Genomic DNA, 22,974 nt, shown 5'->3' on the forward strand with positions numbered 1-22,974 from the left:
TGGTGGGTTGGTTTTTATTTGCTGGAATGACTTTGTAGTTTTCTATATTTGGTCCTTATTTCTCCACAGTAGAAAATGGAAGGAACTGGAATATTTCCTTAATATTTCTTCCAGTACTTCCCTTAGCTCCGACAACTTTCTAAATGGCATTGGGCAAGACTTCCACCGATTCAAGTTTCACTGATGTATTTGCACCCAGATAAAAAATGTTCTGTTGCCTATATTCAAAACAACGCTAAGCCAATTTTCTTTAAATTCTCCTGAATTTCCTCCCCTGGGAGGATTATACACCTGCTAAGTTTAAAATTTAAACTTAAAGACACTTTTGAGTAATAGTGGACAGAAAAAAAAAAAAATTGATAAAGTAATGTTTTTGTGTGGCATACTGAATGTGTGTTTTTCTCAAAGAAAAATGCAGATTTTCTATTTTAATAACTGTAAAATGTTGAGCTAATTTATCTTAAATGTTGAATATGGGTTCAATTAATGTGCCATTGACTATCAAAAATTTAATTCAAAATATTGAAAAAACAAACACTCAAGCCTCTCGTGTTCTGTTTTAAATTAAAATATGTTGGTGAACAATATTCCTGAAAAAGAGGGTCCTTTTGACTTTGATTAATTTCCCTTTAAATTCTAGCTCTAGAAATCATATCTCTATATATCTCTGAGACTAACTAGCCTTTCTCTGGGATAATCAGCAACCCCCAGGTAGCAGAAGGCAGTAGCCTAAACCTGACTAATAATCAAGGTCCAGACCTCTGGCAAGCTAAAGATGTCATCTTAAACTAAGGTATGTTTCAGTTCTTGAGCCCTAAGGTGGAATGACCCCCTGTCTACTTTCCCATGAGAATAGCCAGAGAGAAACCGAAACAGACCTCAGAACTGTCCTCAAGTCCTCAAGAAATGATTGGCTACCCTTCTTTCATCTCTGACAAATCAGCTCCCAACATGGCCCAGAACCCCTAACTTACGATGTCATGTGATTTTGACCTATATAATCTGTAACCTACACACCATTAGGTAGTTCTAACTTTTGAGCATTAGCTTTCCGTGTTCCTAGACAGTGCCATTCATAATAAAATAGCCACTGTAATTGTTACTTTTAGTGTTTGGCTCTGCTGGCCCCAGGTGTACCAACTCTTTCTGTTTGACATATCATTTTATAAAAAAAAAATAACTCTGGTAAATGCCACATTTAGAGTATACAATAATATAACTTTATGATGTGTCCGAAGGGACCAATTTGTTTGGTATACAGAGAAAATTTCAAAAGAAAAACATTTCCTTTTACACCATGCTCTAAAATAGGAATTCCACATGCAGACAAGCAAATATTGGAGTGATGGGGTTGGTTTATCTGTCATGCCTTCATAGCTAAGGTTAATTCTAACTAAATGGCTGGCTGGAAAATTTTCCCTTTCTTCTCTTACCAAGGCAAAAGTCCAAAACAAATGACAGCAAAAAAACCCATCTCGATTAGAGAAATTATTCAATAATCTATAAGTCCATTTCTCTGTAAAGTTGCACAGCTATAATCACACTAAGTACAACTAAATTCCTTATGCAGCATTTTTTTATATAAAAGAAAAAAAAAAAAAGAATCTTTTTACCTCAAAAACCCCTGTTGTTAGTTTTGTGATCGGTGAGAGCCTCAAGTTACTTCACTAATAGACATCCCAAGGTTATTCTTTCTGCTCCTTAGATTGATGAGTGTTAACCTTTGCCTCCACCAGTAAAATGAACTCACTTCTGGTCTATACATTATGTAAATAATTTCTCCTTCTTCCCAGATGACTTTTTATATTGTATTTGTTATGTTATCTTAGTCCGTACACTCAGAGAAGGCAACAAATGTCTAGTCATTAAGTACTTCACTGATTCAATAAATATTTATACTGGATGCTATTTTTGGTGGTAGAGATAGAGTGGTAAATACTGTAGAGAAATTCACAATATGTACATCTGACAGAGTAGGCCAAGTTATGCTGCAGTAAGAAGCAAATCAATGCCTTAAAATAATTATTTGTTTCCAACTGATGTTACATGAAGTCTCTTGAGGATCTGTTCATTATTCATTATAATCATTTAGAATTTGAGAGAGATGGTTGCTCCATTTCAATGCATGCTTCGATACTTGCTAAGTCAGGAAAAGGGAATGTGGTAAACCACATACTGGCTTTAAAAATCTCTGCCTATAAGTGACACACTTCTCACACTTCATTAGCCAAAGAAAGTCATACATGTATATTCAACACTCTGAGGAATCAGGACTTTCTAATGAGCATAGGAATACGGAGCCATATTAATGAACATTATGCTACTTTCACCACTTATCTATATATCATGCTATATGATATAACTGGGACTATATTTATAAACAAGTATAGTACTCTATTTAAATGTCTTGTTACAACCTGCCTAGAAAATATTACTAAGAAACATTTTTTTTTTTCTTTTTCTTTTACTTTTTAGAGCTGTAATATCACCTAGGTCACATTTCGTTGTCTCTTTTTCAGTTCTGTGACTCAATCACTCAAAAACAATAAATGGTACTGCCGTCATATATGCTGGGTCTTCTCTAGTCTTGAGTTAGTATTCATTCTATATTTTTAACATCCCCTTCCTAGTTATACTTCTCTCCCTGCTTTATGTCTAGATGCAGCACATTGTGTATAATTAGGTTGTTTCCATCTCTAACTTCTGTCATCAGAACATGATCCAGCTAGTGCCCTTGCTCAAACAAGTATTAAAGCAAACCAAACATGAAGAAACATCAGTTTCTGAGTGATCTTATTCAAGCTTAGAATAAGCTATGGCAAGAAGTCATTTTAATGTTAACACAAATATATAAGAAAAATACTAATTTAATGGACTGTTATTATTAATTTTTTTTTCTAGTGTATAATTCTGCTCTAAAAGATTAGAATAAATTTTGGTCTAACCAAATGTGTGTTACAACAAAAAAGGATTTAATTGGGTCATAATACATCTGTGTTGTTAACTTCTTCAAATCATTTCTCATTATTTTATGAACTAGTATAGTTTAGAAGAAGAAACATGGGTTATTTAATCAAATAGACATACCATCTATTAACTGTGAGAACTCTTTGAACCTCAGATTTTCTTGTTTTTATAGAACAAATAATAACTATCTCCTCGAAATGCAGTAAGGATATTTGTAAAATATCAAGCACACTGTTTAAAACATAGTGACTAGGTTTTCAAAATTCTTGTTCTTTTACACTTTATACACTAAAGTAACTGTGGAGATTTGAGAATGTCTAATAATATTTTTAGAGAAGTAAAAATATTAATCGAGAATAAAATTTTAAATGAACCACTCTACTTCCTTCCCTAACCAATGATAAAGTTTCTAAGCGAGGAATATAAGCATTGCCAGCAAATAGAAAACATGAACAGAATGAAAGACAAATAGCCAGACTCAGGATGATTGTCCATGCAAATGTAAACACCCTGGCTCACAGAGAGAGATAAACAGCAGGGACTTTGCAAATGAGCCAGGCTGAGGTTTTATGAGTTTTACCCCAGGGCAATACTATATGCTTCATTGTATCAGTTAGATTTTGCCCTGAACTAAAACCTACTCCAACAGTTTGATTCTCAAATTTCTCACTGTCACAATAACATTAATGAATGAACAGGTGGAGTTATTTGTTATATGTGAACAAAATACATTTTTTGTGTACTTAAACACAGAGACATGCACAAGCACATACATACTGTTTCCAAAGGTTTATTAATAATTATTTGAGTGTTGTCTTTGTCATGTTAGAATTTAATATTTTCTTCCTAGAATCCAAGCCTCAAGAAGTTAGGTAGGGTTTCTCTATTCTCACTAGGACTTTTCTAGTTTTTACTCCAAAATTTAAAGGCTTTTGATCCAAAAGAGACAATAATTATTAAAAAAAAAAAAAAAAAAAATCCACACATTCTCCAAAGACCAGGTTAATTATTATCATAAAACTATGATTTAAATAGTAACAAAAAAGTAGGCCATCTTCAAATGTGCATATTTCTTCTATTTATTTTATGCTAGTAAATATCTCAATCATTTGTTTGCATATTTTGTTACCTACCAGAATGTACATTTTTAGAAAGCAGATATCTACAGTTTTATACATCTTTCTATTTCTCATATAGCTGAATAACTTATTTTAAGTGTTTGGAAGAAAGTAAGATGAGAAGTTAACAGGAAACAAAGGAATTGAAAATTTCTTCAAGAGTAAAAGTGTAGTCAAGGAATAAAATATTTGCCATTCATTTCATTGATGAACTACTGTTATTTGCTAACCAATCTTCCTATATAAGAAAACAAACAAACAAACAAAACAAATGAGAGAAACAAATACAATTATGGTACAGAAACAGGTTAGAATGTTAGCTATATGATGTATCTGGGCAAAAACTACTGGTGTGTTGCTTTATTGTTTGTTCACTTGTTCAGTTCAATTGGCTATAAGCTAGTAAGACTGAAGAAACTACATTTAAAAAAAAAGAAATAAAACTGAATTCATTCTCTGCAATCCTGTTACTGATACATCATAGATTTTCTCATGCAACTCAACCATAAACATAATCCCATCATTTTAAACCAGAAATCATCTCTTTGAATTGTTTAAGCATTTAGGCTTGACTGACCACTGAAGCATACATTTAAATACTACTTCTATTAAATCTTTTACTTTTTACTCTTCTTATTCAAAAGTACAATTTCTCTTTTTTAAATTACTTTTTGTTTGAAAAAAATTAAATTATTACAATGATTCCTTCCTTTAATTGTTGACACTTTCCTAAAAATAAAGATGTAGCCTCTTATACCTTCAGTTAGATAAGAAATCAAGGTGATTTCCAGTTAAGATGGCAGAGAAGGTAAACGCTGTTCTTGCCTCCTCTCACAACCACATCAAAATTACAACTAAACTACAGAACAATCATCATTGAGAATCATCGGAAGTCTAGGTGAACAAAAGTCCTGCAACTAAGGACGTACAGAAGCCAGCCAGGGGTAGAGACATGGAACATGCTGGCCCCACACCTGTGTGTGGCAAATAAAAGACAACAGCTATCTTGGCTGCAGAGTTCGCCCTGGATGAGTGAGGGGTCCCAGTTCCACACTAGGCTCCCCAGCCCAGAGTTCTAGCTCCAGGAAGAGAGGTTCCCATAATTTCTGTCTGTGGCTGAGTGAGATGGAGGGCTACAGGAGTTGCAGCCTTCCATTTTAAAGGGCCCACACACTGACTTACCTGCTGATGGACCTACTCACTCTATGCTCCAGCTCTAGAGCAGCACCTCAAAAGGTGCCAGGAACATATGGGGAGAAAATGAATTACCTAGCTTCTGGGCAATGGCCAGAGGGGCAGCTTTGTCCCAGACAGAATTCATTGTTTCGATGTTGAGCCTTCCTAGGGTTCAGATGCAGATGGGTGCCATATCTGAGTTTCCTTCAACCTGACTAACACAGGTCTCCCTTCCCTGGTGATTCCCTGAGACCCCTCCCCACCCAACTGTGGGCCCATCCAAGACAATTCCAGTGGCTTTTCCAAACAAAGGGCCTGTCTTGGCTCATGCTGCAGACTTTCTTACAATCTCTCAAAGGTTCACAATTCCCCCCAAAAACAGAATCTGGCCTCAGTGAGCCCTGTACTTCTTGCTGAACAGCCTCAAGCCCAGAAGTAGTGGCAGCCAGTATGAGTTCACAGCTTGGCTTCTCAGGGCACCTCTAAGCCTAGTGGCGTGGATTTGGGCAATCTGTGGATTGCTTGGTAACTCATGCCAGGTGGCCTCAGGCCAGGCACAGGCTTGGGTTAAACTGGGCCTGTGACAGGCCCCTCTCAGGAGGACCCAGGGCCAGCACACCTGGTAGCCAGCTTAATATCATAATGGAGCAATACCCAGGGCCATATCTGAGGATGACACACCGAAGAGCAGACTCGGCAGGCACCAGAACCCCACTAAAGTGAATCCTGCTCCATAGGGTCAGCCCCTGCACAATAACTCCTCCACTGTAGTAACCAGTCATCATAACCAAGTAGCCAAAGGACCAATCTCTCCTATTGACATGCAAAGAGTAAACACACCTCAGCTACAAAGGAGGGCACACACAACCCATACAAGAGACATACCATTGGCACCTAGCTCAGATGACCAGGGAAGACTGTGCCATTGGGCACCATAGGACACCTACTATATAAGACCTCTTAACTCAGATTGGGAGACAGAGCAGCCCTACCTAATACACAGACACAAACAGGGATTCAGCCAAAATGGGGAGACAAAGAAACATATCCTAAATAAAAGAACAGAACAAAGCTCCAGAAAAAGAACTCAATAAAATAAACATAAGCAATCTTCCAGATGTAGATTTCAAAACCTTGGTTATAAGTATGCTCTATAAACTTAGGTGAAGAATACATAAGCTCAGTGATAACTTTAACAAGTGATAAAAAAAAAAAAAGGAGATAGAAAACATAAAAAGAACCAGTCGGAAATGAAAAATATAATAATTGGAATGAAGAATACATTAGAAGGAATCAATAATAGATTAGATAAAGCAGAGAATCAAATCAGTGATTTAGAAGATAAGGTAGCAGAAAACATCCAATCTGAACAGCATCAACAACGAAATCCAAAAAAAAAAAAAAATAGGGGTAGTTTGAGGGGCCTCTGTGATAACATCAATTATATTACCATTTGCATCATGGAGGTACCAAAATGAGAAGAGAGCAAAAAACTATTTGAAGAAATAATAATGGAAAAATTACCTAATCTGGCAAAGGAAATAGACAAACAATCCCAGGAAACTCACAGAGTTTCAAACAAGATGAACACAAAGAGGCCCACACCAAGACACATAATTAAAATGCCAGAAGTTAGACAAAGAGAATTTTAAAAGCAGTTAGTTACCTACAAGGGAGCTCCCATAAGACTGTCAGCTGATTTCTCAACAGAAACTTCGCAGGCCAAAAGGAGTTGGCACAAAATATTCAGTGATGAAAATCAAAGACATACAACCAAGATTACCCTACCCAGCAAAGCTATCATTTATAATCAGAGAATAGAGAGCTTTCCACACAAGAAGCTAAAAGAGTTCATCACCACCAAATCAGTATTACAAAAAATGTTAGAGGGACTTCTTGAAGAAGAGGAGAGGGAGAAGAAGAAGAAAAAAATATATAAAAATGTAAATAATAAAATGGCAATTACTACATATCTATCAACTATTACTTTATTGTAAATGGATTAAATGCACCAATTAAAAGACAGGGTGACTGAATGGATAAGAAAACAAGATTGTTACATATGCTGCCTATAAGAAACCCATTTCATGTCAAATGACACAGACACACTAAAAGTGAAGGGATGGAAAAAGATATTTCATGAAAATGGAAACAAACAAAAAAGCTGCATTAGCAATATTTATACCAAAGAAAATAAATTTTAAAATAAAATCTATAACAAGTGACAAAGGAGAACCCAGTAACCCGACTTCTGGGTATTTATCCAAAGAAACAAAAAATACTACTTTAAAGAGACATGTGAATACATATGTTCATTGCAGTATTATTTACAAGATATGGAGATATGGAGACAACCTGGGTTTCATCAATGATGAATGGATAAAAAAGAGATGGTACATATATACAATAGAATATTACTCAGCCATAAAGAAAAGAAAAAGAAAAGAATTAAATCTTGCCATCTGCAATGACATGGATGAACCTAGAGGATATTGTGCTGAGTGGAATAAGACAGACAAAGACAAATGCCATATGATTTCACTTACATGTAGACTCTAAAGAACAAAATAAACAAAACAGAAACAAACTCAGATACAGAAAACATTGTGACAGGTGTCAAATGGGAGAGGGGTTAAGTGGGTAAATAAAAGGAAGGGATTAAGAAGTACAAATTGGTAGTTACAAAAAGTCATGGGGATGTAAAGTATAGCCTAAGGAGCATAGTCGGTAATACCGTAATAACTGTGTATGGTGTTAGATGAGTACTAGATTTTGAGGGGTGATCACTTCATAAGTTATATAAATGTATAACCACTGTTTTGTACAATTGAACTAATATAATATTGTATACCAACTGTCATTGAAAAATAAAAATATATATTTAAAAAACCAAAGCAATTCAGATGTCACATAGCTTCAAATTTTTCATCTTTCTATGGATTTATTTATCTTTAGCTTTCCCTTTGTCTAAGCGATTAGCAATAAAAGATCTTGTAAATTACTCTTTAGGCAGAATAATGACCAAACTTGTTATTTTATATTTTCAAAAGCTTATTTTATCAGCTCTTCTTATTATTCTTCCCACCTAATATTCTCCTCCTCTTTATTTCCTATCTCAGAATGGCATCACCATCTGAACCATATGATAATTCAAGCCAAAATCATTCCTAATCTAAATTTTCACTAATTCTTGTCAATCACAATTCCTAGGAGTCTCTTAAGATAAGTTTATCTACACTGCTATTACCTTAGCTCAGAATTACATATAATCAATCTTCCTTTTATTATTTCAGTTGCCTTTTAACTAGTTTCCCTATCTCCGTTTTTACTTCTCAACAATCAAAGTAAGTAGCAATATAGCCTAGGGAAATATCTTTCAAAGGGCTCCCAGAGTTAAACAATATTATTACCCTATTACAATAAATGCTATGCAATTCGTTCCCTATTGTAATACAAATAAAACAGAAAATTGTACTTTATAGAGTGTTCCTAGAGAATATAACACTGCATAGAAAAATTAAATTCATCGCAAATTTCTTAAACATATAGGGAATGATATAATTGGACTACATTCTAAAGTAGAAACACAATTGTATTGTGCCTCTAATTGAAGACAAACTTTTTTTTTCTTTTCATAAGCCCCTGAAAGGCAAATATCTATTTAATGCTGCCTTTCTTTGGAAAGCATCTATGCTCTACATTAGAAATAAAGTTACTATTAAAAAATGGTTTAATTTTTACATTGCTTTTTATATTTATTTATATTTTCTTATTTGAGACAAAATAGCTTTCTTGGGAGGCAGTGGAAATATATTATTTTGGTGGGGGTTGCTGGACAAGGGGAATATACTTCTTATTTACATTTTAAAAATACGTATCCTTTAGTACTTTTGAATTTTTATATAATAAGAACTTGCATCTTTTGAAACCTTAAAGACATATGGCTTTTATGTAGCTACAAGAACAACTTTGTTTCTGAGTTTATACTTATATATTAAAATCATACACTACATTGATGATAGAATTTTACTAAAGTAGATCTTGGGATTTTACTAAGTTAAAATAATTTGTGTAATATAATTTTTAAAATTACATTTAGTAGCATTTCCTAAGTAATAAATGACTATATTTATTTAATAATATTAGTTAAATATTCAGATGACATGTAACTGAACATATTTTTGGAAAATCAACTCGCAAAATTATCAAAAGTTGATGTTTGAGACTGGTTTAAAATAGTGTCGAGACGGTGGTCTTTGACTCTACCTCTACTTCCATCATTGCTAAAGAACCATTAAAGGACTCCAATTGTGTCACCATCAGACACTCAAACACTCCAACTTTCTAGATTTCAAGAGAAATTTAGAATTACTGCATGGTTGATAAAATTTGAATTAAAAACATAATTAATGTCCAACTTATATATTTTGACCAAAACTAAAATAAAACCACTGACAAGAGAAAATAATGGAAACATATTTTGTCTCTCCCTCTTTATTTTTCACCTGGCTTAGAAATCCATACTTCATACCAACAGAAAAGCAAACAGTTGGCCCTTCCAGATATGGGAGCTAGACTCTGAAGAACTTAGAGTGATGGTCTTTCCCTCTTCCATCACTACACCCCCTCCCAAATCAATTCACAAACTACAACTCTGCATAGGAAGTAGGAGGAGATAAGTACTATATTACACGCAGAGAGGAAGAATTCTCATAGAGAAATGTGAAACCTACTGATAGATATGTGATTTAGCAATTTCAAGCATTATTTTCTTTCTGTTGAAAATCAAAGTGTGAAAAAAAAGGTCATGAAAGTAAATGTAACATTTTAACACAGTCTCAGTAAATAAACATTTGCTAGAAAAATCTCAACATTAGTCATCATTTTGAGTTGGTAAAAAAGAGAAAATCCTTGGCAGGACACCATTTCTTCCTGCCTACTGGAATTTTATTCTTATTCCCAACTTCATCCACCCTCTATGCATGTCTAACAGGAAGGTAATTATATTGCTGCATTTTGCTGGATAGAGTGTTGTATTGTATAGTCATTACAAAGGAACATGTTTTATGTCATCTATTATTCGCTTTTAAATTCATAAAAACATAGATATAAAAAGAATATGCAACATGATACCAATTTTAATTTGCTCTTACTTTTATAAAATGTAAATTTAAAAGTTTATGAAATTTTGTAGAATGAATACAAATGTATGTTATAGAAATACAACAATATATTAATAATTTATTCTGGATAATAAAATAATGTCTAAATATTACTTTTTTATGTACAGCTTTGTTTTACAAATTTTCTATAATATTTACATATTATATTTAGGAAAAAGAATATTAAATATAAAAAGTACTTTAGAAAAATGGTTTTGCCTTTCTTCTGTAGAACTGAGAGTGCCTAGTGACAAAGAGGAGGACTAATAAACCAAGGTCAAATGTATAATAGCTAAAGTCAGAATCAGAACTTTAACCTTTTTATCATTTTTCTATTGTTATTGTACAATATAAAGTAAATTTAATGATATATACAAACATGTAGAAATAGATTTTCCTACATGTCCATTCTTTCAAACATATAGTAATGACCTTTTATGATCAGGATCCTTGTCAACAAGGAGCTCACAGATCTCACTTATGCATATTCTTTGCATTAATTATACAAAAATAATGCTGAAAAAAATATACTATTCAATAGGCTAGTTATCATTTGTTTAATCCTACTGAGAAAATAATTTAGGTAAAAGCTTCCATCAGGATGTATTCTTTGAACAATGAGCTAACAAAAGTCACTAAACTATTTTATCTTTAAAGCTTTCCTTGATATAACTTTTGTTATTGTCATTGATGAGACAGGGGTAAACATAACAGTTACTGAAGTCTGCACACAAAAAATATTGTTTTAATATTTGCACATATTTCACTTGCTTAGATCTACAAATATACCAGTTCTCATAACTTGCTAATAACTTTGTATAACTATTAAAATATATTTTAATGTGTTCTATTTATGACTAGCTCTGTCAAATGTGTGAAATGCTGAATATACCTATTTTCTCACTGAATATAGAACTGTAGTTGGAATATAATTATTCAATGACTGAAATCACATTAATCACATCAATACATTTATTTTCTCTTTTTAACTTGTTAAATTAAGCTTATATTTTCTTTGCATGTTTCTTTTCCTGTTCCTAATGCACAATAGAATATTTTTTTTTCTCTCTGAAATAATTTGGGAATTTGAGTCATCTTTGTGCAATATGATGTTAAGAGTCAGCTGAATTCAAATCATAAAATAGGAAGCAAAATATATAAATTACACTATTTAACAAGTATTCAATGTAGTTATAATTATATCATTGTCTATTTTTTAAAGTATATCAAAAAAATGAATTCTGCCTTTTGTAGACAAATTAGTGAAACACAGAGAAAGCTTGTTACAAAAGAAGCACTATCAACACCAACCAGGTCTCTCCTGAGTCTATGCTTATCTTTCTCCAAGATACTTGCCTTTCAATTTTGTTTTCTCTGTGGTCCATCCAGAGAGACCAAGAAATCACTTGCCATGAGGTTTTTTTTTTTTTTTTTTTATGTACATGCAAAGGTAATCCAATGTCAGGGTTTAAGTTATATGTTTATTTCTTAGATATAGTGCTAAGTGGTCACAGAATATATTCACTTCTATGCTTTTTTGCACAGTTGGAATCTTTCTGACAGTCAACTAAAAGAATATTCTTCTGATTTCCAGTCTCAGAATATTAGAAGTATAAGTGAACATAGAAAATTTTGAATCGAGATACTACATTTACAGATTAAAATAACAACAACTCAATGCCTAAGTTGGTGAAGTTAAGCCAGTTAGTAGCATCAGTCTGGAGTCTTTATCTATAGTACAGAGTGGCTGGTGTTGCTTTTTAATTATTTCCTGTAGCCAGTTTCACCCCATGTTCGTTGTAAGATCTTTGAGGGATAAAATGATCCTAACACATTAGTATTTTTCATAGTACCTCACAACAAAATTAATGCTTAATAAATATTTGCAGAATAAGAGAATGAAGAAGTAAAGAAATAAATGAAGAAATGGATGTATAATGTCATCTTTTTTCTACAGAAGGTACCTAGCTACTTAACTCCTGGTCAGTCTTCTATTACCTTAAACTAAAATATTTCTTAAATTTTAACAGAGTTTTAGTTTAGTAAATTAATGGTAATCTTCTTCATTCCCTTTATTGTAAACTTTCGACATAATTTTAAAGTTTGTTAGACCAGATAAAAATAGGATTGGAAGGAAGATAATTTGATTAAGCAGTATAAGGTTATAAATTGCTGCTAATCCAATCTAAATCAAGACAGTATTTAAAGAGATATGTAAGAGATCTTGGAATAACAAAGCAAAAGTGATAAAATTAAAAGGCAATGTGTAAAAGTGCTAACCCAATGCTTGGGGCAATTAAAATGCTTGAAATCCATAAGCTTCTCATATAATGATAAAATTAAATGTCTCCTCTAAAATGCCAAGAAATCAATCAAAAAGTTGCACAAAAGAAGACCTATTGTTTAGAGTCACAAATTAGAATTTTGCTAAAACAAAACAAATTTAAATTTAAAAGATGTTAATATAAAAAAATATAAGATGTTCAACATCATTAGCTATTAGAGAAATGCTGTACGATTCCACTACACACTATTAGAATTGCTAAAAAAAAAAACACTGACAACACCAAGTGCTTGAGAGGTTGCATAAACTAGATCTCATATTGCTAGCAAAATTGTACAGATTCTCTGGAAAACAATTTGGTAGTTTATTGTTGGTGTTTTTGTTTTTTATAAAATTAAACAGAATTTACCATGCAATTTACTCAGCAATCACATGCCTGAGTATTTATAACAGAAAAATAAAAATTTATGCTCACATGAAAACCTGTACACAGATTTTCATAGTAGCTTGATTTGTAATAGCTCCATACTGGAAACAACCAAAAGATTCTTCTATGTATGAACAGATAAATGACATGTGGTATATCACTATAATAGAATACTATTTAGCGATAGAAAGAAATGTACCACTGATGTATAAAATCACACAAATGGATTTCAAAGAAATCATTCTGAGTGAAAAAAAGCCAATCTCAATGGTTATAAAAATTGTATAATGTTTCATTTATTTAATGTTCTTAAAATAACAAAATGTGGTGATAAAAACAGATCAATGTTTGCTAGAGGTTAGGACTTGGGATGGGTGTGACTATAAAAGGGAAAAAAATAAGAGTTTTTCTGTGGTGATAGACATATTTATTCTTTATCTTGATTTTGGTGATGGTTACAGAAATGTATACATATGAAATTTCATAGAATTACAAGCCAAAAAGTGTACATATGAAATCTGCATAAGGTTTGTAGTTGAGTTAATAGAATTGCATCAATATAAATTTCCTGGTTTTAATAATTTACTATGGCCATGTAAGATGTTACCATTGGAAGAAGCAGAGACATCTCTATTTTAATTTTGCAACTTTTGGGGAGTCAAAGTATTTCAAAATAAAAGTTTAAATACAATAAAACAAAGGATACTTTTTTATTTTACCATTTGCCTAATATAGGGAAAAATTATTATAAAGTTCAACTTGGTTTCTCTATTATCTTTAATCTATTTTCCAATTTGGCTGTTACTATTTATACATGTACCTCATTAAAAAATGTAAAATATTTTCAACTTTGATCATAATATAAAAAAGTTCCATTTTCATAGTTACTACAAAACTCAATATTCTTTCTGGGAAAAAATGGAATAAACAAACAGACTAACTAAAACAGAGTGGTGACAAAAATTAAATTTGTCCAATAACTATCTTTGATTTCTTGTCCAATTAATATTTTATTTGCACGTTCTTCTCGGCTACATTATTTTAAAACATGGCTAACAGTAAGGGATAAGTTACAGAAATAAAGTCACTTCATATGCAAAGAATTCTACCACCAAAATATATAAAATATTGGAAGACAATTCCCCACTGGGTCTCTTACATTTCTGCCCATTTTTTAGCAAAGGGATTTGCAACTTCTGTTTCATACTATCTTTTAAAGGATGTTTGTAGAGCAAATAACTTGAGAAAGGATAAAGATAGGTTCTCCCTCTGGCGCAGAGAGGCAGATTTGGTGCCTAACCAGAATAATAAAGATCATGCTTCCCTCCAGGGCAAAGGTTGGGCGGGTTGCTAGCTGAGGTCTTAAAAAATTGGTTTCCTAAACTCAGTTTCTTAGCTGCGACACAAACTCACTGTGTGCGTATCCCCCATCTGAGTCTGCTTCTCCATTGCCTGCTTGAGACTTGGGAGAGAAAGGGGGAACTGAATATCAAGCTCATGCCATGTGCTGTGCTGTGATGAATAAAGTCCTTCGCCTCTGACCTAGGTAACTATGAAGTTATGACAAATTAATTTGTTGTTTGTAAATAGGATAAAATCTCAGGTGAAGGAGTTTGAAGATTATAGGAAACTATGTAGACTTCTTTTGAAATTTCAAACTTCCTTCCTATTCCTTGGCATAATGTATCTTTCTTTATCCTATAATGGCAACCTCACACCAGCCTAAGGGATATAGTCTCTGAATAGTGGCCTCTCCAGAATGAGATTAGTGGATTAAGACTTAATTCTAACAGATTATACATATGCTTTTTTGTCCCTGTTTCACTTGACTTTTCCAGACAAAATTCTGGATGGAACAGGAAAAGATTGAGGGAAGAAAAAAAGTTAAAGTTAGCTACTCCAGATTTTGTGGATGTGGAGGGAGAGCAAAAATCCAGTACTTGGAAGAGAGACGACTTCAGACCATGGGAGATGTGGGGAAGGGAGAGAGGTTAATGATCTTCCAGAGCTGCTTCTGGAGGCTTCCTCCAAAATGTAAACATCCTGTTGCTCTTCTGAATCTTTTTAATGTTGTTTGAAAAGGAGGGGAACCAATATGAGCATGCAGCTCTTGTTGCCTGCTGTCCTGTGAGTAATGAAGTACTTTATCATTGACTCAAAAGTCTCATACCTTTTGCCAAGGTCTAGGAGACTCTGGAGGGCAAATTAGTTGGCATGCAAATAGTATAAAATCTCAGATTATATGCAGTTTTGATAAACACAAAATAACTAAGAGGGCCCATTTTAATTATATTCTGAATTTCTAAATTTGAATATATAAATTGGAAATATAGAAACAAAAAGTAATATTGGATCCTGGATGATTTTAACAATGTTTTTATAAGTGGTTTATCACTGAAATTCACAAAGGCATATGTAAGAATGTATCCGATATTGTGCTATGCATCCTCTTGGTTTCTAATTCTTGTGCAATCTATGGTGGGCAGTTAAAAATGAGTTTTCATTTTCCATATATTGACAGCACCTCACCTTGAACAAACTGAACCTCATTCAGTAGGCATATATAAGCTTGGAAAATTAACGTACCAAGGGCAACTTTCAACCAGCAGAAGAAAGGAGCGGTCAGCCCTCAGGGAGACTGTTCTGACAAGCATTCCATATGCTTCTCAGAATATCCTGAGGAGAATCAAGTCCTAGATCACCACAGTTGCCTTAGTAATACACCGTATATTGGCTTTTCCTCTTTTTTTTACTTCACCTCTCACTCTTGCTTCCTGAAATGATCACCTAAATGGCCTATCTAAACACAAATGTTTGTCTGAAGTTTTTCTTTTGAAAAATATGTAATTTAAGGTAAAGGAAACAGCTTATTTTACAACAGATATTTAGTCACATATTTATAAACTTTCCTATGTTTAAGAAAATTTGCATATTTCCATGAAATGAAATAAAAGGTTTATATTACAAGGTGTAATTTGAATTGAATTTTACAAAATGAATAAAAACCCCTCAATCTGGTAATAATAACTATTTTGTGTTGAAAGATGATTCTATTGACTGATGACCATTTGGATATATGATATCTTGTAAATTTACATTGGAATGCATTTGGAAGATGCCTGGACAAAATCAAGACTACAAACCCTGGTTTGGTACTGATTCAGAATTATTATACTCTACAGAAAAATATTATATCTTAAACCTACTTACTATTAGGTACTCAGATATATTCTTTAAAAAGCATTTAAACTTTGATGCTATCTTGCTGTTTTAGTGGAAAACCTGTATTAGACCTGATAGGAAACAAGATAAGACCTAGAAAAGCACTAATCTACACTATACCCGTCTCTACTGGATTCTATTCCAGTTGCTATGTGAGTTGGATGACATTTAAAGAACTCATAATATGAGTAAGAGAATCAGTGAATGTTCTACAAGGAAGCAAAATGTAGAGATGAATTTTAGAGGAGCGAAATGAACCTTACATAGAAGTTAATGGTCTTATAATCTCTTGAAGAACTGAAGGAAATAAGAAATTTTGTCATTTGTTTTGTTTTCTTTTTTTGTTAATTAGTGTTGGGTGTGGGAATACAACTCAATCAATACAAAGTTGACTAATAGTGGTAAAGAAATCTCCCATTTTTAACTATATCTATCAATAGTCATACTAGATAGGCTAAACTGATGAATAGAGAAAACTAGCTAACATACAAATAGCATTTTCCAGATGACAAAGCACTTTTATATAATTTACCATATTTAATCTTTATGGCTTCCTAATGAGGATAAATGAAACTTTCACATAAAATTGTTCATATTTTACAAAGCTGCTTTTGAGTGTCAGATAAGTGATTTTCATAAAACTAGTGGGATACCAAACTAGAACTCAACCCAAGGTATTCTAACCCAAGTTGCAGGATTTTTCTCTGTAGTCATTCCAATTACACTTATTTAGGGGTCATATTTCTTTCTGTGATAGTAACAAAGAGAATTTGCTGAAATCCAGGTTTGGGAAGCAGCTTTTAATCCCCCATAGACTCATCAGGGAGAAAATAAACTTTGGCATTTGGAGGATGTAGAATCACTCTAAGAAGGAATAAGACAATTAGAAATATAGTAGCAGCCGGTCCAGAATTCCTTTATTGATTACTTTTATAATGTTTTCCTACTCAACTACTAAAAGTAGTTACTATTATTTTCTAATTTCAATTTGACCCATCATCTCAATGGCTCAGCTTTTTAATCATTGCACTCCAGTTTCTAGTTTACCACACTTAATCCGATCCTTCCACTCTTTCTAAGAAACCACTCTTCCCAATAAACTCAAATAACAATGATATACAATGAAATATCATCATTAATTTTTAAAATTTGATTTTTTAAGTCATTGTGCAGCAAGAATGTGGATTAAACAAGAGAACCTAGATAAAAACCAAAGAGTTCTAATCTCTGGTACATTTCAGAAAAATCACAAACTTTGAGAGCTGAAAAGAAACTTAGAAATCATCAGCCATGAATTCACCAAGGTTACCCAATCCATACCTGGAAACAAAGTCTTTTGACTTAAGCCAAGTCTCTCCCCAAAATACTATTTGTACCTCCACATCACCAACTCTTGTTTTTCTTTCTCTACTTTTTGGTAAAATATTAATAACATTGATTAAATACCCATATTTTATATAAGTATGAAATGAAAGGTAACAAATCCCTAATGAATATCATGATTACAAAAAATATTAACTGACAAATTTTTTCTATTAGATATATATTTACCAATTACAGGCTCATGATATTCATAATTTACAAATTAATTATACACTTATTATTATTCTCTAATAATAATGTAAATTAATTATACACTTATTACTATTCTCTAATAATAATGTATTATCCTCTAATACAATGTAAAATTATTATTAATCATTTTAAGTATAATTAAAACATTAAGAAAATAGGGGCAATAGCATACTTTCTGTAAGTTATCTCTATTTAAATGAGTTTATAAGGGCAAATAAGAAATTAAAAGGCCCATATGATTTGTGATTATATAAATAAGCACGATTAAATTCTCACTCACTTAAAAATAAAATTGTTTTTAGTTAGAAGTCTTAGTTAACTCAATGCTCAATATAACGAGGTTCTAATATTTTTTTTTAAATGCTTGCATGCAATTGTTGTTATTTACTTTTGTGGTTGAAGTCTTAAGTTATATTAAGAAATATAGCTATTTCTAATAAAGTAAATCTCTTTTACACAAAATGTTCACAAAGTTTTTTAAATAGAATGTTTTCTCCATCTATGTAGGTACTACCTTAGTTCAAACAACCATTACCTATCCTAAACTATTGAAATGGACTCTTTACTTATCTTTCAATTCCCATTTTACCCCCTACACAGAGACACACACAGACACACACACATACAATATTTTACAATAACACAGCTTTCTAAATTATAATTCTGACCAACTGACTCCTCAGCTTAAAATTTACCAACCTAGTTTACAAGGTTCTACATGATACAGCTCCAGGCTCTCTCTCCATACTCATTTTGAACCACTCTTCTCCCAGTTTATTGGACTTTAGCCATGCTGCTTTCCCGCCCCCCCCAGGTTCTCAAACATGCCCTTCATTTTTCCTCCTCAAGGCAATAGGCTTGCTCTCTCTCTACAATATTCCTCCTGTTCCCTATCTGCATTTTCAGTTTCCTTTTCACAATTTTGTCTTATCCTCCCGGTAACATCTTAAATGTCATCTTTTCAGTTAAACTTTCACTGACCAACTAACTTAACTAATGTTCTCTCCATTAGTCTTGACAATAATGCTTTTATTCTCATAGCACTTATCATAATTTGTATTTACGAAAGCATCAATGTATGAAAATATTTACTGGTTGCATCAAAGTAAAGAATAAATAGCAGTCTTAATAATTTGTTTTATAAGATGTACCAATTAAACTCATATGGATTTTTAACAACTTTTTAAAACAATATTTTAGGAAAATATACTATTTTAGTATAGAGTAGTACTAGCAAATCCAAAAATTAAACTGTAATATCCATAAAACATGAAACCTCTACACTTTGAAAGCACCTATTCTATAGGTGTTTGTCCAGATCTAGTTGAAACACATTACTTTAAAACCTGGTTGACACTTTATTTTTACTTTTCATTTCTCAGAATACTAATTAAAAAAAAAATGTAAATAACTTGAGACTTATAAAAAGTTAAAAGAATAATAAAAAGGACTTCCATAACCTTTCACCCAGAATCTCAATTTATTATTATTTTACCACACTTGCTTTATCATTGTAGACACAAAAAAACATATAATATATAATTTTTCCAGAACTGTGGAATCTATGAAATGCTTCACAAAAATGTCATCCTTGTTCAGGATTCATGGTAATATTCTTTGTATCGTTCCATTTTTAGGTTATGCGTGGGTTAAATAAGCACTTAGTATTTTTTAATTTTACACAAATCTAGCTCTCATATTTTCCAAATATTATATTTACATGAATTAACCAAATTAGACAATAAAAGTACCCAATTATAACACATAATAAACAATAACTTTTTCTTTTACTTTCTTTTTACTTGCTTCTTTCCAGTAGTGGTATTGAAATACTTATTAAACAATACAAGATAGGTATCAACTCACCAGAAAAGCCACTAGCTATATATAACCAATATGGACATGAAGGTGTTAACTCAGCTTCCTCACTTCTTAAAATCTGTTTTTGTCAGGGTCTTTAATCATCATCTATTTGATGTCTTATATTAGCAGACTAAAATTAATAATATCCATGGTAAATTATGGTCACTTTAGAAGCATTAATTTATTTTATTCTTATAATAATATTTGATAGAAGTATTATGAAATAAAAAAAAAAAACTAAAGTGTTTGATGATTAAAATATTTTCCATTCAGTCAACAAATGGCTATGTTGAGATTCAAATCTAGGTTTGTTGAGTTCTAGAGCACATGCTTGTAACTATTATGAAACTACTTATAACTATAAGGTTCCAGATATTCTCAACAAAGAATAGAAATAAAAACTAGGGTATAACTATTAAATGAAAAGAATAATGGTTTTAAGACAAAAAGGAGTTGCTAAGAGAAACGTGATGGGAATTAGCATGCGTAGTAAGAAGTCTAAAGCAAAAATCTAAAATGAAAAATGACAGAATATTTCAGCATTTTTATCTATAGAGTCAAGTGATATGGCATATTCTCATTTGGGTAAGCTAGCCTATACCTCAAAAATTGTCTCTAAAAATAAATATCTGATTCAGCATTCTTTTTACCAGAAGTTATCTGACAGCTTGTATCAATTGGAAATGATGTGCATTAAAACAAGATGGCTTTCCATCTGTTAGAAAGTGAAGCAGTGGTTTCTATTATAACTATGTTTAGGAAAAAAAATGAGTTAGTTATTCAGAGTTGTGAAGTGTACTGCACAACACAGTGAACTTTTAAACAATTATAATTACTATTGAAATATAAAACCTTGAATTATAGACAAAATTTTGCAGTTGACTGTCAAAACAGAAAAGGCCATAAAAGAAAATAATTACAATAACTAACAGTAATAATTATAAAAATGATAATGTTTTGTTACAAAATAGGAACTTTTATGTGTATGTTCTTCATTTAATTAAATAGCTTCTGTTCGAAAGTTTATAACAAGGGATTCTACTGCAAGGTTTTCTGTGTTCAAATTATGACTTTGTTACTTGGTAACTATGACATAAGTGTTTTATTTCTGCCCACTTTATTTTCATAATTTTTATTATGAGTATAATAAATAATGTGCATTGCATAGGTTTTTGTTATGTCTAAATGAGTAATAAAAGTAAATGGGTTATAATAAGCATAGCATAAACAAAATTTAGTAGTAATCATAACAGGTACAGTATTCAATGACATTTTGTTATAAATACCCTTAGTAGGGCAAATTTGGTTGGAAAATATGAAGCATGTATAAATAAAGAATAGGAAAAAATTCTGATAATTAATCTTGACATTTTGGGGTTTGTTCACCTGTTTAAAATCACTAGAGATTTCTGAAAACCTCACCAATGGCATATATTGCAGTTTTCCAGGACAGCAAAAATCATTAAAGTATTTGAGGAGAATTGCACTATCATTAATCCTTCATTGCACAGTGCAGTAGCATGCTGAATGGAAATTACAAGGCCGATAGCACAGAATTATAGTTATTACATAGAAAGGAAGAGGATCTGTTCTTTCTAAGGACAAAAGTTTGAGATTTCATCACTTAATGCATCAAAATTGATAATGGGAAGTAGCAAGTCCAACATTAACCAGATTCAAATGTGGAAGTGGAGGGAAAATTTAGGGACAGGTTGGCACAGAAAAAATATACCCTCTCCTCCCCAAAAATCACAATCCAAACAGAAAAACTGTTGCTTACTCTGACTGAAGATATTATTAATATTATATTCATTATGAGTTTTTGCTTACCAATTACTCAAACTGCTAATTTTAGAGTACCTATATACCACTTATGAATAAGTCTACATACTCCTACTCCTATTAAATAGTATATAGCAATACCTATTCCATGGTGTGGGTTTAGAGCTCTTCCAAAATTATGCTGCCTTTTAAAAAATCTCCTTTTATTTCTTGCAAGAAGGTATGAAGACCAAGTAAACCCAACAATCCTGAAATTGCAAATATGATAATGAGGGTCATATAACTCACATAAGTCATTTCTGAATAGGAAACTATACTTTTAGGGGCAACCAAGCCACAAACCCTAGAAAATGACACCAAAAGAAGTATTTCTCCTGCATAGACTTCAGCTAGCCCTTACTTATGACTAAAATGTGACTCTCTCCTTACTCTGTTTTTTCTCATCACCATCTGACTTTTTTCATACTGCTCATGTTGTCAGTTAGTTTCAGGTTGAGTTTTACATGTGTGTAGAAAGCACAGTTAGGGGGCCATTGGCTCTCTCAGTTTCTAAAGCTGTTTCCTTCTCAAACTCTGACTTGAATAGTGAGAAAAGCACAGGCAAATTACTTCCCACTCCACACACACACAAAAAATAGTATTTACCCCCCTCCTTTTTCTCAGTCAGTACAAGCTATTTTATGTTTAAAACTGAAAGTAAATATTCCTCTTAAATGCCAGCATATTAACAAGGGTTGACTCTGCGTGGGAAAATAGAGTACCATCATTATAATCACAGCAAGAGATGCTGGGGGAGATTTCTTTCTTTCGTCCTTGTAAGTTATAGGGAAACCACTCAAAGACTCTTTTGTTTGTACCCCTGGCTTTGTAAGAGTTAATGATGCTTTCTAAAGGTGTTTTGTTTCTATTAAGGGAGTAGCTGAGGAGAAAAGGAGGCTTGGGTTCATTCAGAATTCATAACTTAGTGGTATACAGAAAACATAGAAGAAAGGCATTTTTAGAATTTGACTGTAAATGAGTGAGAATGTGGAAATCTTAGATGTCAGCACTGAAACAGAAAAGATATAATTTTTCTGAAGTTAATCATGTTTCCTGATTGATCCTCAATTACAGTCATATGATCATTCACAACATAGTTTTTTATCTCTTCCTTTAAAAACAAAGGAATAGACTTTATTTTCAGAGCATTAGATTTATAGAAAATAGAGCAGATATAGAGTCCCCCTATACTCCCCTTCTTCCTCATTCACAGCTTCCCTTATTATCAACATCTTGAGTTAGTGTTTTGTACTTTTTACAATTAATGAAATAATATGGATACATTATGATTAACTAAAGTACCTAGTTTACATTAGTGTTCCACTCTGTGGTGTACGGTTAATTACATGGGCTTTTGGC

The 22,974-nt window shown here is 32.3% G+C and overlaps 1 protein-coding gene and 1 pseudogene across 1 annotated transcript in view; both read right to left on the reverse strand.

Annotated features, from left to right (window-relative positions):
• Positions 1 to 22,974, reverse strand: part of LRP1B (LDL receptor related protein 1B) — a 1,653,662-nt gene that overhangs the window by 790,800 nt on the left and 839,888 nt on the right. The window lies entirely within an intron of this gene.
• Positions 19,490 to 19,590, reverse strand: LOC112470436 (annotated as a pseudogene).

Source organism: Pteropus alecto, unplaced genomic scaffold (assembly GCF_000325575.1).
Source record: "Pteropus alecto unplaced genomic scaffold, ASM32557v1 scaffold3, whole genome shotgun sequence".
NCBI lineage: Eukaryota > Metazoa > Chordata > Mammalia > Chiroptera > Pteropodidae > Pteropus > Pteropus alecto.